This window comes from Alosa alosa, chromosome 1, assembly GCF_017589495.1.
Source record: "Alosa alosa isolate M-15738 ecotype Scorff River chromosome 1, AALO_Geno_1.1, whole genome shotgun sequence".
In the NCBI taxonomy this organism is placed as follows: Eukaryota; Metazoa; Chordata; class Actinopteri; order Clupeiformes; family Clupeidae; genus Alosa; species Alosa alosa.
Window position 1 is genome coordinate 38,567,671 of NC_063189.1, and position 16,899 is coordinate 38,584,569.

Genomic DNA, 16,899 nt, shown 5'->3' on the forward strand with positions numbered 1-16,899 from the left:
TAGTGCACATCTTATCAATAGTTTGAATGCCGTGTGTGTTTCTGCTCATTGACAAAATAGCGTTCAGTATGATTCATGCCCAATTAATTTCCCCTGTTAAAGTGTTTGTTTCACTAGTTTGGTTTCATTTTGTATGAGATTTTGTGATGTAGGCTAGCCTATGATAAATAGCTTATGGCCAATATGTAACTCAGCTAGGCCTAATGTTAGGCCTAAAATGGTTTCATTTTGTATGAGATTTTGTGATGTAGGCTAGCCTATGATAAATAGCTTATGGCCAATATGTAACTCAGCTAGGCCTAATGTTAGTTTCCTCAGCCATGTCAGCTAGCCTCAGACTCATTATCTGCTATGGCTGCTAGTGCTAGTGCAGAGTAGCTTACCATGCCAGTGACGTAGCCGATTGTTGAAATCCAACATGATGGCGCCCGTGTAACAACAACACCACTTTCAACGTACAGTGTTATCCCTTTTAATAAATTCAGCCATTTTAATCATTGTACCAATGAGAAGAAATAAAATACATCTGTTATATTACCTTTACTTCAAATTCCAGTTCAGTTCATCTTTAAGGGAGGTCTAGCGTCTAGACAACATTTTAACAATCATTACTTCCAGATATTATTGACTGGGATTGTCAAATATGACTCGATCGGCTGTGTGCTGCATTTGCAATTTGGAATGGAGAAAATGCTTACTCCAAACAGATGCAGGGCTAACGTTAGGCGTAATGTTTGTGTTAGTTTGTGCTAAATGACAAAACACGAACAACCTTACGTTAGTTCACGCGCAACTGCGATAGAAACACAAAAGTCATTATTTGAAAATACTTACCTGTCTCATCTTGTGACTTGCCACGGACAGTAGGTACAGATCCCTCTGTCAAACGAAGTTTGATGGCTAATCCCTCAGTGTACTGTCCTAGGTTTTCAAAGCAGTCTGCCTTGAAGTGGTTCGTTCACACAAGATTTTTACCGACTGTTGCTGGAACATGGCCATTGTGGCGCCATAGAAGGTTGTGGCTGTTGTTAAGTACTTTGTTTCTTGTTTTGGTCAGACCCCCCATTCTTATTTTTGGTCTTTTAGAATTAAGACTCACAATATGCAGTACCGGAAAGTGTCATGGGGTGGCGCTGTGAGATAACGCTGGTATTAGGTAGCCACTAGCCAGCAGCAAGTCTCGGTTAGTTATTCGAAGCCAACGAGACGAACGAGTATCAAGCCACTCATGCACTTTTGTTTTGATGCTTTATTTGATTTCAGGTGAGTCCGAAATCACAGGAAGGATATGTAATTCATTTGTTAGTAATTTGTGTAATGTTTGAGCAGATGATACACGCTGTAAAATGTGTTCACTCGTTAAATACATGTTTATTTGTAATCGATGCTAGCTAGCTAAGCCAGTCTGCTCGAACCAGTAACTAGCCATCATAGCCTGATGTGAACGTAGTAGGCTGTTTGGGATATTTGCGGGTGATTATGCGAACGAACGTTAATGCATTGCTGTTTGTAATGCGAAGTTAATGTTAATGTAAAACAGCAAGTCTCGGTTAGTTATTGAAGCCAACGAGGAACGACGAGTATCAAGCCACTCATGCACTTTTGTTTTGATGCTTTATTTGATTTCAGATCAAACTTTAAAAAAATAAAATATGTGGCACTGAAGAATATTGTCTCTTCTCTGTGTGTGCAACACCATCGAAAATTAAATGGAGCCACTCGGTTCTTCTGTTCTTCTCTTTGGCTGGGAGAAAGTGTAAGGATTTGTGTTGTTCTGTGCAGCCAACACCACAACACTTCATGTGTGACTTGCTCTTGCTTGTAGCCATTGCGCTCGGTGTCCGTGCTAGTTAAACCAGCAAACTAATAGCGGATCTTCAACTAATTGAGTGGGTGGGGGTTGAGAGGTGAGGGGTGGCGCCAGGGTGGTTATATGCAAATATAAGGGGTGAATATGATTCCTGAGAACAAAATCGTTCAACTGACTCACAGAAAACGGATGGATGGCTTTTTTTCGCGCTTGGGTGGATGACAAATAAGCCTGAAAAAAGGAATTTAAAAAAACTTCAAATATCATCCCTAAAAAGTGTTTATATGTGTTGCTGTATCTCTAAACTTGACTAATATACATTTTTTTTTTTTTCAAAAAAAAAAGTGAAATATATATTTATATGTCAATTTGTTATGTTAGTGCCTAAAATTGTCATATGGTGTGACGTGAAAATAATTTGAAATAAAATGAAAATTAGATACTTTTTTCTACTTTAATTTATGTCACTGTACATTTTAATCATGTTTGCTTTGATTTGCAACATTTCCTTGTGAATATTTAGAAGAAAAACCTAAAATTTAACAAGTTATTTTGTCAAGGTGGAGAATGCTCCTAAGTGTAACCAGATATTTTAGCTTAATTCTGATATTTCTTGTAAGAACTCACTCAAAATTCTTGAGGTTCTTGCAGATACCATTTCCTTTGTGTGCTATTGATGTTTTAATGATTTTTCAATTATAAAGTCTTTTTTGTGACATTATTTAATGTCACACCAAATGACATGGTGTCACGCCATATGATGAACTGCACCACTCCACCATGTGTCAGAGCAAAACAGGGTTTTTAATGACAATAAAATCATTAACAATGAATTTTGAAGTCACTCTATGAATGGAGTATCGTGTAACAGCAAAATAGATGAAAGTTTAGTATTTATTTTTTAAACTTACATGGCATGGTAACATAAAAAAAAAAAAAGTATGAGAAATATGAATTGTACAGATACATTTTTTTCCCCAATTATCACAGATTTAACAAAAAAAACATATAATATCTGAATTTAAAACTTGTTTTACAAGAACTTTTATGTAAAATGCAATTTGGTCATCATATTGTGACATAAATGTCATATAGTGTGACTTGAAAAAAACTGTCACACCATATGATGCAGCGTCACACTATATGACATTTTGACAGTTAAAGCTAATTTTTCTAGACAGTTAAATACAGCTAACTATTATTTAGCATGCAACTGACCACATGGCAGCAGTGCTTTTAAGAATTCATGAAGAATATTTGTGGAAAATAGCTACTTTTTAGGCAAATGATGTCACACCATAAGACACTAAAATTTGGCCACGATTGATGATGTCCAATTCAAAGCTTTTTATATAAAAATCTAAAAAGCTGAACTCACCTCTTGACCATGCCAATTACTCCTGACATTCTATTGTTACTTCCTGATTAAGCAGGGTCCTCTTCACAATAATAATGTCCAAATGAATGCCCAGTCAAAATATACAATATAGTGTCACGCCATATGACAACCATTTTATGGACAAAATATATTTGATTATGACTTAGTTGGACAGCATGCATAAACATCAAAACTTTCTGTGGTTGTAAAAAACATCCAATTATTTTATATGCATGGTAAAACTTTTTTTAAGTAATTATACCTTTTATGGATATACACTCTTTTTAGGAAGTTCGCACACATGGTGGACAGTCACACCATATGACATTTTTTACGTTTGGATGATTATTTTAAGTCAAAAGTGAAATACAAATCCAATAAATTTAATATGACAGAACTTGAACCTACCAGACCTACAACATTTCCATATCAATTCTTAACAATTGCCATTTTTTATAAGTGTGTGACACATGGACAGTCTGAATTCTGCTATTTGTCATCTACCCGCTTGGAGTGTTATTAGGAGCTGTAGAGACCCAAATGGAGGTACAAAAGGATGCAAAAAGTGAAATTTGCATAATATGTCCCCTTTAAGTACTTACAAGAGTCATCTAAAGTGAGTTTGTACGTGTCCTCTGTGAAAATACAGACAACATGAATCACACCAGCTGAATCACTGGACTGAGTCAGAGTAGTTGATCTCTCCTTTCCCTCTGAGCAGGTTGCACAGTGAAAACAGCACAAACAGCCGACTCAACCGTACCTCACAGTTAACAGCTCACTCGTTATGAGAGTTTGCCCTTGTGTAATCCTTCAGGATTAATGCAGCTTCCCTGATAGCCTGTGCGGATCCTTTTGATGGGGTATAATAGAGAGGGAAAAAACAAGCAGATTGTGCAAGTGACCTGAGAGGGTTCACATGGGATAGGGAATGTGTTCAGACTCGCTTTCGCTTCAAAAAAAGGAGCTTGAGGACTGTCAATCAACAAAGCACCACTCACTGTAGGTGTCTCTGTGTATTTTTTAAACAATGTTGCACACAACTTTTTTTTTTTTTTTGCAGTGAACCCCTCTTCCTTCCAGGTACATACTGTACATCACATTAGTCAATCAGAACAGCCTCCATAAAAGTAAATAATAGGTGGGAAGGCCATGTGTCTCCTTCACTGGAGTGGATTCAGTATGATTAAATTCCCTGCAGGTCAACACGGCCCAGTGCCTGTAAAACACACTTGTCCATTAAGTCCACCTGAAGGTTGTGGTCTATTAAAGCTGGGCAGCTGGTGGGGAAGCGTGCGCTAAAGGCCCATAAATCAGATCTGTGCTCCGCTATTACGCCCCACTGAAACAGAGGACAACGTGTGGGACAGCCACCCGTGATTTACGCCTGGTTGCAGAGGGAAGAGGAGTATGCATCAAGCTCCACCATTACAGATACGTAAGTGACCGTGCCTGGGAGGGAGAGAGACGGACAGTGGCCGTGATCGCTGTGGAGGACGAGGGACGGCTGAAACGAAACGCCCTTGCGCTCTGTAATGATACGTTTAAGCTCAACATTCACTAACGTCACTTTGATCTATCCAGGTACCCTGAAAGTTTATCCGCATTCCGCTTCTCTTCAGCTTACAAAGAATCGACTGTTACGAGCAGGAAATACTGTAGCAATAACTCTCCTACTTGCCCCTTATGAAATGCAGCAGTGCAGGACTAATATGCAGCGAGAGAAGCCATCGGCGTGTCCGGGTGATTTAGAGAGGGCGTTCTCTCATGTGGTGATTAGTGCCTCCAGAGTGTCTCCATCAGAACACCGGGCGGCTGAGTGGTGACGCACACCTTGAGAGAGTGTGGGCTGTGCCATGACCTCCTGTGCAGGCACCACACACTGCATGTGTAGATTTAGGCAGCATTACTCTGTGACAGTTCTATCATAGTATTATCATGACACTATCCTAGAGAAACACAAATACATGCTATCTATCCATCCATCCATCTATCTGTCTATCTGTCTGTCTGTCTGTCTGTCTGTCTGTCTGTCCGTCCGTCTGCTGTATCTGTCTGTTTATCTGTCTATCCATCTACTGTATCTATCTGTCTGTCTGTCTGATTATCTATCTATCATCTATCTATCTATCTATCTACTGTATCTGTCTGTTTATCTGTATCTATCTGTCTGTCTGTCCGTCCGTCTGCTGTATCTGTCTGTTTATCTATCTGTATCTGTCTGTTTATCTGTCTATCTGTCTGTCTGTCTGTCTGTCTGTCTGTCTGTCTGTCTGTCTGTCTGTCTGTCTGTCTGTCTGTCCGTCCGTCTGCTGTATCTGTCTGTTTATCTATCTATCTATCTATCTACTATCTGTCTGTTTATCTGTCTATCTATCTATCTATCTATCTATCTCTCTATCTATCTATCTATCTATCTGTCTGTCTGTCTATCTTTGTCCATTTAGCCATAAAGACGTTATAGGGCAGAAATGCATATTCATGTGAGCATAAGTGTAGGCTTACTCTTACCTAATCCTAATTTACCTTATTTGCTCTCCTGCTAGGTAGCCTCCCTTCTTTTCTCTGTTGCCATAGCAAAGACAATGAGATTCTCATATCAGTGAGAAGTCAGCATTGAGAGAGATTATTGACTCATCATGTCAATAAGTACAAGGGTAAAAGAAATCAGAAGGACAAGGTGCACATCATTTTTAATTCTTGTTTTAAATGCTCGTCAGCAAACTAGAGATGAATAAGTGAATTAGAAACATGGACACTAAATGAGTGATGAGTCTATTATTTGACTTTGCGTTTGTCTCTGTCTTTTCTCTGTCCGCCCTATTGAACAGTATGGAGGTAGGGGTGTGTGCAGAGGCCTATACGGGGGAGGAACCACTTCGGCACATCAACAGTGCCTTCATGACATACGAGCTGCTTGATTAAGTGCAAACATTCCAGATGCGTTGTGTGTGTGTTTGTGTGTGTGTGTGTGAGAGAGAGAGAGATAGAGAATTGAAAGTGACAGAGGAGCAGACTAATTAATTGTGGGTCCAAATGTGAAACCCTCAGATTCTGTCTCCAAATCTCAGTCCAGCAGCACCCCATATCAGTGTACAGCATCTCAGCACTTCAGCTGACTGCCTTGGCAGACAGTATGAACTGGATAGGTGTATTACAGTGCTTTTTGAATGCATTTAAACACCATTTTCATTAGAAATATTGAATATATTCTGTAAACAATTCAAAATGAATAATATGAATAATAAGAAGCATAACATAAATTCAAAACAATATCACCAAGCTGTCTTGAAATTAAATATCTCTTCAATACCTCAGCTTGTGTAGAATGTAATTATTCTCAGTTGTTGTGGGGGACAATTTAAGATGTCAGAGGTGCTGGAGAATTTAAATTAAATGGGCTGTGTGCATGAATTGACTAAGTAAACCAATTAGCTAGTGTTCTTTGTGCTTGTACTTCAATTAGCCTAGCAAGAGTGAATCACCTAAATGCACATGTGATTTCCTCTGTCTTACCTCTGTCTTTTCCTCTGTCTTACACTCACTAGTTACACTCCTAGTGATTGCACCAGCCCATCCATGACAAAGAGCTGCTGTTACAGAACAAACATCACCCACCTCATTACACATATCAGACGGATGGAAATGCAGCATACTGGTATTGATTGTTCACACGGCTTATAGGCAAATTATGCCACCATCTCCAAAAAGGCAAATGGTGGAATGGAAAGTTTTTTTCATAACATTTTTGTGAAATGTGAAATCTAGACGCACCCTAGCGGCAGCAAATTACATTTGCTTCCAGGGCTAGTCTAGCAACTCTCCGTTGGCTTGTGAGTTCGAAAAATTAAACTTCTACCAGGCCAATCAAATCGTGTGTAGAGTCGTTAGGCGGGCTTAACATAATGATTGATGGCAGAGTTGCAACGGTTTGGCTTGAATTCCCTGCTACTTGAGAAGAAGAAGAAGATGGATGTTGCTGTTGGCCAACAGTGTGACACGAGTTAAAGGAACCATATGTAAGATTGTGGCCAAAACTGGTACTGCAATCACTTTCAAATTACTGTAGAGCGGTGTATCCCCTCTCCCTCCCCCTGACTTGAGGTTGCCAACCCGGATGCCGAAACACTACTGACTGCGTGATTAGGGTGGCGCATCAGGCCAAAACACAACATCAACATCAGTTGAGGGCTGCAACTTCACTTTTTAAATGACAATATCCTGGCCGGACTACTGTTGTCAGTGATATAAGTATTTAAAATGAACATGATTTATTAATGTCTAGTGACATTTCAGAGCCATTTTATGATTAATTGAAATACATTTCTTACATACGGTTCCTTTAAGCTTGTTTTAAGTTGGCAAAAGTTTGAACTAGCCAACTAGCTCCGCTGGTGGGAAAACGCATGGGACTCAGCGCTGTCCTATTGCGTGCAGAGGGAATTTGAAAGACAACCGATTATCCCGCCCCTCGGACTGAGCACTGTGAACGGTGAGTGCCCAGACCCTACATTTTAATGTGGGTCTGGTTCGTCAGGCTAGAAATGTCTAGAAAACCTTTCATAAGTGAAATGTGCACATGTGAGATCTTGAGATGAGGATCTCTTCCTTATGTACAGTTATAGTTCAGGGTTAGGGTTAGGGTTTTAATCAATGTTGATTTTTTTTTCTTCAAGATATTCTGGCTATGTTGTTTACCATCTTGGAGGCAGAGTAGAAAAAAATGCTCTTACAGTAATCTGTCCATCAAAGGACTGAGATGGTTGAACCCTGGTATTGCACTGGACAATAACCTTACTTTCAATCACCACACCTACAAACATTGTCAAAAGGAACTCACAACTATCTCTAAACGGAAACATTTCTTTGTGCAAATCCATCTTTTCCTTCTCCTATACCGAAGTGTCATTGAGCTGGTTCTTTTTATCTGTATAACATGCTTACATAGTAGTTACCAACACCTAACGGTGCTAGCAAGCTCATTGGTATTCCCCTCACCCCCCATCTATCCAATTGAGTCACCTCATCCCTGATGCACGGGGGACATACACCATCTACTCTCTCCACTTCATCCAACTCCCTTTAGGTCAAACTACCCTTGTGCATAAAGGCTCCCCTCAGTAAGAGATTTGTCCCTGCAGCGATACAAGCCGATACACCAACACCACACATACACACACACACACACACACACACACTTTTTTCCTGTTATGCCTGAAATATGTTCAGTCCCTAGAGCACATTTTCATGTCTATAATGTATATGCCTTTGATTGTGTTAAGCCCCTATAATTGTGCTTTGTATGTTTGTGGACTGTCTTATATGACCATGTCGTGTATGCACCTACTGTGAAAATGAATTTTCTCTATGACGACAAATGCATTATCCATCTATGCAGCTCGACAGGTCCAACATGTCTTCCCCTGAAGCAGAGCCACACACCCGCACAGCACAATTACCCCACTCAGTGGTTGTAACACACTGGCCCTCCGTGGCAGGCTGCTGTACGCCCAGGCGGATGTACTGTTTGGCTGACACTAACGGCATACCAAATGTGCTCTCATTGCTCAGGCATGGGCACACAGCCACTGTAGTTTCCTCATATGTAGTAACAGCAAACACCACATTAACCACCAGGGAAGAGGAAGAGAAGGTGAAACAGTCAAATTTATTCATATTTTAACTGCCCATGCAGTTGGCATGGCACATAAGAGCTGTCATAGCCGATATGATGCTCAGTAAAAACCTGGAAAAGTTATCATTTCAGAATTGTTTTATGTAAAATGAATAGGCTTTTCATGCTGTCTAAAGCTAGTGAACTAACCAGCGAACAGAGAACAGAATGACCTTGCCAACATCAACAGCATGGTTGGGACTGATAAAAGCCAGCTAACTTTAGCAGTCCAGTAAACACAGCAATTAGCCTTGGAAGCAATTTGCCCCCTGTTCATGACCATTTGCAATTCATTTAGGGGTTGCAGACATCTTATAAACAGCTAAATTCAACATAATATAATAATGTTATGGGATATAAACAGATTCTGGTGTTAAAAGATGGATGAGAAGGTTCTGCTTGTGGTCATATGTCTGCGCAGATATTCCCTCTGATCTCTTTTAGTAGAGTACTTTCAGAGAGAACTTTAACATTATCACACAGGAAAATGGAGCAGAAACATTTATTCTTCTAACCACTGTCTCTGTTTCTCTCAAAAGCATGCAGGCATATTGTGAGCCTGTTCAGTTGTTCTGTTGAGCCTGTTCAGCCTGTTCAGTTGTTCTTCATGAGAGTCAAGAGGGGTTCAGCAGATAGAGAAGGGACAACAACTTGTCTATTCAGGCAGAAAGGGGATGTTAAGTGCCTGGAAGAGAGACTATGTCATTTGAGGGTGATTTGAAGGTACTTCACTGAAACAATCTAATCAGTGCCTGAACTGGTTACTAAAAAAAATCACTAGAAGTGTGTGGAAAATTTCTGCATGAATTAAACTCACTCCCATATACATCCATGTAGTTGAGTACTTCACATTTTTGGGGCAAAATGGTGAGGACTCACAGTGGTAGCGGTGCATTGTGTCCTGTACCATGAACCGGCTCAGTGTCCTCTGGGTCCCCAAGGTTGAGTCCGGCCAAAGGTCATTCCCCAAGGTCAAGACCGGCCCGAGGTAAATCATCAAACCCACTCTCTTCCACTCATTTCCTATCATCTCTTCACTTTCCTGTCAAATAGGCCCAATAAAATTACAATTTCCAAAAAAGAAGAAGACCGTCCACACTGCTTAGAGTGCCCAGCGAAGGCCATCATGGCATTTATTTATCGCCTCTCCCACTCCCTCCCTCCCCTCTCTCTCTCGGATAAAAGCCATGATCTCTGACTGACTTGGACACTCATGAAGTCCCCCTCTGGCTTGCTGGAGTATTTCTCATCAGCAGCCGTGACAGGTGCCCTCAACTCCACGCTCCCACACCACCAGTCTCAGCCACAGCCTGCCAGCTGGTCCGCCACTCTCAGACAGCTTCCCCATTAACATGGACTACAGTGCCACGGAATCACACACACACACACACACGGGTGCGCGCGCACACACACACACACACACACACATTCTGCACACACAGCCGTCATGAAGTCCCTGTTCGGCTGGTCCACAGATGTATTGAAAGGTCGCCCTCCATAGGTCAGCTGGTGTAAAAGCCGGTGTTTAGACTCTCCTCCCCTCCCTCAGAGTGACCTCTGCAGCCTGTCAGTGGGGTCATATGACTTCTGAGGGGAAGCTGGGCAAGTTCCCTGCCTTTGACTTTGACTTTGGCTTTCTGCTCAGCTGGACTCCTGACTGAAATCTCTTTGATAGTATTGATTTTCTTCTTCTTTTTTTGCAACCTGCCAGGTTTGGCATTGTGGTTTCTCTGGGTGGATGCTCGACTCACCTCTCCCTCAAAGACAGCAGACAAATGAAAGGCGGGGGGGGTATGATGGGGTTAGAATGACAAGAAAGAAGGCAACTGTGAGTGTAATAAAATGTTTTAAGAGTTCACGCAGACAAAACTCTATATGCAGTATTTACTGTAACGTGGTAACCACATGTGGTAAAATGTGGTATTAGAAGAGAGCCAGCCCAGTAGTAGTTGGTATAGACTACTGTACATGCTAACCTTTGTGGATATTAAGACAACATGGCGCTAAGGCATTTTGACATTACTGTAAGTCAAAATGGTTGGTTGATCACATTCTGTTGCTATTTTTAGATGATTTTTGGATGTTTTACTAAAACCACTGCATACCAGCTTCAAATGCATAACAGAGATTTTCAACTAATGTGGCAAAACATACTGGTACACTATTGATAGTCATTCCATTCACATGCGAGCTCAAGGAATGGTTCCAGCATTACTTTTTAAAAACACTGCTATGTTCTGGCAAGAACACCACCACATCACAAATACCAATCTCTGCCGATGTCTAAAGCAATTCCGCCAACCCTTCAGCAACAATTTCGTCTCAATAACTGAGAAATAAGACGGGGCAATCAGCCATCTAATCAAACAGGACTAATTTTCATCTTTCCTTTTTTCCGAGTTCATCAGCATTTGAGACAATGGCATCTTAATTCTCCGACTCCGTTCAAAAAGTGGCATGGTCTCCCTTTGGGGGAGAGGGGAAAAATGTCATCCAATTAAAATTCGTCTGGGTGAGGCACAACTGCTGTCACATTCATTAGCCTCAGCCTCTGCATGCGGATGCCCCAGGAGGTAGACACACTTGACCTGCCGCAAGAGGCGCAGGAACGGAGAGCTTCAGTAAGCCAAGACTAGGGACATCTCCCATCAACAGTCAAGGCCATGTGCACACAAATTCCTCTCTTTTATGTGTCATGATCATGTGTGTGTATGTGTGTGGGTGTATGCCTTTCTCATCTCGTAGGAGGGGGTGGGGTGGGGGGGTTGAGAGGCAGATGAATCCTTCGCAAGGTACTTGATGTGTCACCTTCGTTATAAAAGATGAGCCATTCCTGACAACATGTTGCCTGAGCGCGCGTGTCTGTCTTTGAAAGCGAAATGAAGGATCAAAGTATATGTGCTGATGATGGGGGTTCAGTTCAAGGAAGGAGAAGACCATGGAAATGAACATGTAGGCTGGCTATGTAAATATAAACTTTTTCCGAAACAGGCACAGAAAAGAAATGAAGAACTCAGTGATGCTCAGGTATAATTTAAAGGCTCAGTGATGCTCAAAAGAATCTGTGGTGTCACGATGTTTAAATGGCAACACCTTCCAGTTTGACTCTGACCTCATTTGGTGTTTGATAGAAAGAGAATCCTTTTTGATGGTGGAACTTTCTTCTGTCCTAACTAGCTAAACACTTGGATTTAATATCCTGTAATTAAAACTTTATAGTAGGAGAACTTGTCTAAATATTTAGATCTTTTCAAAAAAGGATAAACTCAGCTCAGGTATAGATAACTGGCATATTAATGGACCATTGTGAGCCAGAGTAAGAAGCTCCACAGTTTAACAAACTGAAGACTTATTAATACACAGGGAAAAAGATTTCACCTAATAAAACATTCACTGCTCATTTAAATAATGGCTTAGACCTTTGAAGTTGTAGTTCATTATTTGTTTCATAACGAACATCATAGAATATGGAAATAAAATTCAAGACACAGAGGAGTCTTGGTTAGTGCTCTTAAGAAAAGAGAATGAGCAATGTCATCATAATAATTTAGGTTTTACTGAGCGGATCATTTTGGGGAATATACTATTATTTATTGCTAAGTTATTGTACTTGTGTGACTGTGGATTAAGCACCAAAACAAACCAAATCAAATGTAGTCTTGTAGAGGACAGAATGCAATGATGATACATTTCCGATTTGTCCACTGTGTTGATCCAAAACCCAGGGCAGAGCATGCAACAATATGTGTTAATGGTTCACACGTAATTAAAAGAAGCTCCAGGGGATGGCGCTCTACTCACCCACACATCAGAGCCCTATATTCATCCACAGGGCAATTTATAGCATCAAAGACATGCACCATGGGCTCTGTAAAAACTCATCTTGGTTTGCTCTGACTGATTCCAAAGGCATTTGATCATGGCAAACGTTCTATGTGTATGGAGCAGCCCTCCTGTCCTTGGCCTTCCTGGCATGTTTTGGCTGGAAGCGGCAGGATCAGGCGGAGGCCCCGATATCCATTTAAACCGCGGGTCACAGGTGGCCCGTATCATCACAGTGCAGCATCCCCTGTGGCCATGGAGGCATGGATGCCCAATCCAATCAGCTGGGCTCCGGGGTCCAGAGAGGGAGCACGAGGGCCGACGCTGTCTGGCCTGCCTGCCTTTCATCTCCATCGCCCTTCTGCATCTGCATCGAGTGTGACAATGGGATTAGCTGGAAGTCAACTAGCCTGAGGCTACGCGCCAGGGGAGAGGGCACCGCGTGTCGAGTGTGCCGAGCCTAGCGGATGCTGACTGTCATAGTGTTTTCTGCCTCTGCTGCTCTGAGGCAAGTTGAAGGTTATGGACAGCATACAGCTGCTCAGTTGCTTGACTTGTTTTAGCCTCTTTTATAAGCACGGGGGATTAGGGAAATATGCAGCACTGTGTAAGATAGGCTCTTTTGAAAGCATTGCTATGCAAGCCACCTGTTACTTCACAGTGGAAGAAGATGATGAACTACATCAAAGTTACCCTGTGGAAAGAAGCTGGTACTTAGAAGAGGTAGCGAATATATATGCTGTATATATATATGTGTGTGTGTGTGTGTGTGTGTGTGTGTGTGTGTGTGTGTGTGTGTGAGAGAGAGAGCTTGCTTTGTTTTTGTATGCAATGTCCATCGATCAGACACCTGCCACCTTCCAGGTGTGCATTGCATCAAGCAAGAAGGCCAGGTAACTTCTAAAACAACATGCAATTCATTTTGCACATGAAAAACACAAAGGTCAGGTCTGTAGTTGTGGCTGGCTCATAAATGCATTGTCTGGGCATGGCATTTATAGAAGTCAGCATAAAAGGGGGCAAGGAAAAGGAAGCAAATTTTATTAATAAAACATAAAAACAATTCCTTTCCTTATATTGGTCCATTTAATGTAGTTTCAGAATTTAGCTACTCAAGAAATGGCAAACTCGTCAATACTGGAAATATGCACATCGAAATTGCTGAATAGAGCTGCAATGAGTCCGTCTTTGAGAAGTGTTACTGTACGTGTCAACATCTGTGTGTGAATATGTTTTGTTTTTGTCTGTGAATTTGCAGCACCTAACCTTTCATCTACTGTACGGTAGCTATTTCTGGAATTGTTCCAAAATAAGTACTGTAGCAAAAGAAGATGATGTGCAGCAATCAAACGTCAGTCCACTGAAACTGAACTCACGCAACATGTGTGAAGTTGACCGTTTCTACGGACTGAAGGATTACGTTCAGTCATGCTCATCACAGCGTGAGGGAGAAGCATTCCTTTAGTTAGGGCTCCACCACCCTTGTGGTGTGATCTTCAGATATCTGTGATAGGCAAGGGCAGTGCACATCATGCTGCATTATGTCTGTCAGATAACATCACAGGAACATCAGAGACAGGCATGTGGTTCCCCAAAGGCGGAGTTGGAGGGCAAGTAGGGACTCCTCTCCATGAAACAATTCCTGTTTGAAACCCAATGGTCATGAACCACCTGAATAGATCAACTCTGACGTGAAGAAATTGATTTTAATTCTGGGCAGTACATCAGTCTGCAGGGGATTTTAGCAAAACACTGCATAATCCTAATACAATACAGTTTTTCTCAGTCACTTTTGGTGCTTTTCTCAGATCAGAATGAAAATTCTCATAACTATTAGTTCAACCTCCACAACATTTAGTCATTTGTGCACATCATAGTAGCAATTTCTCCTTCCTCTTAACAAATTGCAAATGCTTTTGAACATGTATCAGTTGCTTTGTCATGTCAGTCAAAATGAACTATACTTATGGATGCTGAATAGTCGGTCCCAATAAAACTAATAGTCTTCATTTTATTACTTGAGTCATTACATACAAAATTGGTGAACTAGCTATCAAATTCTGTCACAATGCTGTAGAATTGCAAAGTAAAACGGTGAAACGTACATTTTCAGTGGCTTGTACTCACTTACTCCCCTAACTACAGCAATTTGCAACTGAAGTTTTCAAATGGCTGTACAAGTACTGTATAGTGCCGTCTTGAGCATATTCAGGTAGTGTCACCTAGTTCTGACCTTTTTTTGCATGGAAAAACACTGAGAGCATAAACTGTCTGTCATAATGAAAACATGACAAAGCCATTTGACTATCTTGTTCATAAACGACTTTATATTTTGATGGCACTGGCAGTTTCATAAATACTTGCTTTTGAGAAATGGACTATCCATTTTGAGCAAGTGACGTGTCTTTGCAGGTTATCCACTAGGTTTTGCATTTTGCACTAATTGTTTTGAGAAATGCACTAACTGCTGTGCAAATGTTAATAGTGATGTGAGAAAAGCACCAAAGCGACTGAGAAAAACTGTAATATTGATGATACATATGATTGGCTATTTGTTTTTTTTTTTTCAGGGCTGGCACTGCCAGTATTTGTCAGTGTAGGGCATTATTTGATCTAAGTTTTTTTTTTCAGTGGCTCAAAACTTTGTCAAGAGGCATATTTGGTCAAGAATATGTGGTACTAAATGTAGCTTAAAGTCTGCTGGCCATAGTAAAACCATTTTTTCTGGCATATACTAGAATATTCTGCACATCTCCACATGCAAATAAACCAGAGTGTACTAGTTAGCCTCAGGCAAGTCAGAAATAAATACAACATAAATACACATATCTATACTTTCTTCTACCAGCATTTTTCTCTACATAATTTGAATTAGAAATTCAACAAAGAACATCTAAACAACAAAAAAATGTCAAAAGACTCCAACTGAAATACCATATTTTCTGAAATACATTAGTTTATGTCTGTCACGGAACACAGTATAGCCTTTCCACTACAGCTATTAAATCTAGACTGTCTTGCTGAAAGAACTAAAAGAAAGTAAACCATGATTGGCTGGGTTGCTCTTTCTTTTTTCAAAAATGGCTGACATCAAAACAAGCAAATTTTATGGAAGGAGGAGAGATAAATCAAATATTGTCTTCTTATTACGCATTTATTATGATGTTAATATATGTTCTTGTTAATGAAAATGTCAGGAATCATATGATTAATTTCTCATCATTGCAGTAAATTAATTAAAATACTTAATAATAATAATAATAATAATAATAATAATAATAATAATAATAGGAGATCATTTGTATAGGATGAATAAGTGTGTGTGTGTGTGGGGGGGATTTGGAGCTCTCAGGTGATGAGTGAGTGAAACAGAGATGAGGACTATGAACCTGTGCCTCAAAAAGATAGGGAGGAAGAGTAAGACTAAAAAAAGAATTATCGCAGATGAAAGAAAAACATTAAAAAAATGAAACGAACAATTCAGAAAAAAGAAATAAAACTGTCCAAAAAGGTAAATAAAATAGTCTAGAACAATAAATAGCCTTTCCCCTTATATTTGGTTAAGTTTACCCTTAATTTAATACTACTAAAAGCATAATTTGTCCATTTTTGTCTATTTCCGTGGCTACCTTTTCATACTAAAACGATCCTTTTGTCCACCAAAGTGGACATGCTATAAAATTAAACATAAAAATTAATTAAAAAAAATAAAAATTGTAAGATGTTTTTTTAATCCTAAATAGATAGGAAATCACAACAAACTAAATTGTAGGACACTTTTTTCTTGGTTCTCAGGAGGATATTGACTTTATTGAATTGATGTAGGGTCAAAAGCCAAGTCTTTGTAATGTAGGCCAGTGTTTCTCTAAAACCAAATGGACGTAGGCATTCAGGCAAACACTTTCTGAAGTTCTGGCTAAACAAAAAGTAATGGTCCAACTTAGTCATTTACCCTTGTGGCCCTGAACCTTACCTAAAGATGGCATTGGCGGCTCTTAAACTGCCACAACCAGCATCTGTAACATTAGATCCCAATCCTGCCAGCAAAGGCCCACAGGATATGCAGGGGGTATTCAGTTTTGCCTTCTCTCTCACAAAAGGAGCATTTGACACACACAACTGAAAAAGACTGCTAGATGTCTAAGTTTCTTGATTCTGAATGTAGGCTACTGTAACACAGCTATGCTAGCTAGTTTCCATTCTTTAGAAAGGCAC